General features: G+C 58.4%; 1 non-coding gene across 1 annotated transcript in view; it reads right to left on the bottom strand.

Moving 5' to 3' along the window:
• The window catches only part of LOC126197036 (small subunit ribosomal RNA), a 1909-nt gene extending 1580 nt beyond the window's left edge, over nucleotides 1–329 (bottom strand). Inside the window, exon 1 of the ribosomal RNA XR_007539445.1 lies at nucleotides 1–329. This exon is cut by the window's left edge and continues 1580 nt beyond it. This is a non-coding gene — a ribosomal RNA (small subunit ribosomal RNA).
• Nucleotides 330–2500: the final 2171 nt, after the last annotated feature.

Genomic DNA, 2500 nt, shown 5'->3' with positions numbered 1-2500 from the left:
TAAGGCAGACATTTGAAAGATGCGTCGCCGGTACGAAGACCGTGCGATCAGCCCAAAGTTATTCAGAGTCACCAAGGCAAACGGACCGGACGAGCCGACCGATTGGTTTTGATCTAATAAAAGCGTCCCTTCCATCTCTGGTCGGGACTCTGTTTGCATGTATTAGCTCTAGAATTACCACAGTTATCCAAGTAACGTGGGTACGATCTAAGGAACCATAACTGATTTAATGAGCCATTCGCGGTTTCACCTTAATGCGGCTTGTACTGAGACATGCATGGCTTAATCTTTGAGACAAGCATATGACTACTGGCAGGATCAACCAGGGAGCTGCGTCAACTAGAGCTGAGCAGCCGGCCGCCCGGGAGTGTGTCCCGGGGGCCCGCGCGAACACGCAAGCGTCCGCTCAATTATTCTGCAAACAGGAGGAGGCTGGGCTCCCCTGCACGATACACCTCGAAACCCTCTCAGGTCCCGGCGGCGCGCAGCGCCGTCCTAAGTACTTGGTCGGGTTCGAGAGAGGCGCAATCGCCCGGAGATAGGCGAGTAGACGCTTTCAGTGCGACCACCCGTGCTCCCAACTGAGCTTGCCGCTGCCGACAGAGGCCCGGGAGCGTGCTGTCGTGGTGTTGCCGGCGGGAGACAACACGCGGCCACAAACAGTGACCGGGCAGCTCCAACGCCAGCGCCACAGAGGGGCAGAGCCCCACTTGGGTGCCAAAGCGAACTCTCCCAGCACAGCGCACGCGCCAACACATCCGCACAGCTGCGATACAAACCACCTGCGAGAACCGCGGGGGCGACCGAGCAGCAGACGGCGTCGCGGCGCCGAGTGCCGGGCGGCGGCGCATCCTCAACGCACACAGTCCTCAATCGGACCAGCACACTGCAGATGTCCACCGCGCTTCGCACCGGGCCCGGGAGGACCCACTTTGGCCGCACGGCGCCGCGCGCTGGGTGCGCCGGCACGCAGATGCGCCGCCTGCCGCCTCCGTCAGCCGGCGCGCCTGCCACTGGGCGCCCCCACCAGCCGGCTGCCGCGCGTGCGCCCACGCAGCGCGCGGCCAGCACGCCGGGCGCCCCCCCCTCACCGGCCGGGGACGGTCCCACCCAGCCACCGCCGCGTATCGCTTCATACCCACATGCCCACTCACGTTCGTGGGTATGACGGGTGTCGCTGAAGCAACCGGTTAATACCTGTACCGATCGTCGATATCAACGATTCACCTCCAGCGCGAACAACCGCGCAACAACGGATTTCCAGTTCATTTGCGTAACTTGGGCAGCAAACGTAGACATCCATCTACATTTGCGACTTCTACGAGTCTTGCATGCCTGGATGTTGTGTGTCACGACGCACTCCATCAGCATACATACACGCTGCGACGTGTGCACGAAAGAACACGTGGAAGGTGGCCAGCGTACGTATGCGAATGCCATTGCACAGCTGCGAAGCGCATTCAACACGCGAACTCCTGACCGACGAGCTAGAGGTGACAGGAGGGGAGGGGGGGGGGGGGGCGGGGGCGATATACGTCCTATTGCAGTACACAATACAGTGGATAGCGGGACCATGTGGAAAGTAAGCAACACTCGCAAGATGTGAGGGTACGCACCGTAAAATGAATCAATACGCAGAACACCACAGTGTGCGCGAAGTGAACTATGTTGAGATGGTTGCAATTAGGCAACGCTACACGAATTCCTAGATTCATATAACTAACAATTACAGGGCAGGTTAAGGCGCAACGTGGGTTAGGTTAGGGCGCAACGTGGGTTAGGTTAGGGCGCAACGTGGGTTAGGTTTGGGCGCAACGTGGGTTAGGTTAGGGCGCAACGTGGGTTAGGTTAGGGCGCAACGTGGGTTAGGTTAGGGCCCAACGTAGGTTAGGTTAGGGCGCAACGTAGGTTAGGTTAGGGCGCAACGTAGGTTAGGTTAGGGCGCAACGTAGGTTAGGTTAGGGCGCAACGTAGGTTAGGTTAGGGCGCAACGTAGGTTAGGTTAGGGCGCAACGTAGGTTAGGTTAGGGCGCAACGTGGGTTAGGTTAGGGCGCAACGTGGGTTAGGTTTGGGCGCAACGTGGGTTAGGTTAGGGCGCAACGTGGGTTAGGTTAGGGCGCAACGTGGGTTAGGTTAGGGCCCAACGTAGGTTAGGTTAGGGCGCAACGTAGGTTAGGTTAGGGCGCAACGTAGGTTAGGTTAGGGCGCAACGTAGGTTAGGTTAGGGCGCAACGTAGGTTAGGTTAGGGCGCAACGTAGGTTAGGTTAGGGCGCAACGTAGGTTAGGTTAGGGCGCAACGTGGGTTAGGTTAGGGCGCAACGTGGGTTAGGTTAAGGCGCAACGTGGGTTAGGTTAGGGCGCAACGTGGGTTAGGTTAGGGCGCAACTTGGGTTAGGTTAAGGCGCAACTTGGGTTAGGTTAAGGCGCAACTTGGGTTAGGTTAAGGCGCAACTTGGGTTAGGTTAAGGCGCAACTTGGGTTAGGTTAAGGCGCAACTT

Source organism: Schistocerca nitens, chromosome 7, assembly GCF_023898315.1.
Source record: "Schistocerca nitens isolate TAMUIC-IGC-003100 chromosome 7, iqSchNite1.1, whole genome shotgun sequence".
NCBI classification, from domain to species: Eukaryota; Metazoa; Arthropoda; class Insecta; order Orthoptera; family Acrididae; genus Schistocerca; species Schistocerca nitens.
This window is presented reverse-complemented; position numbering and strand designations above follow the sequence as displayed.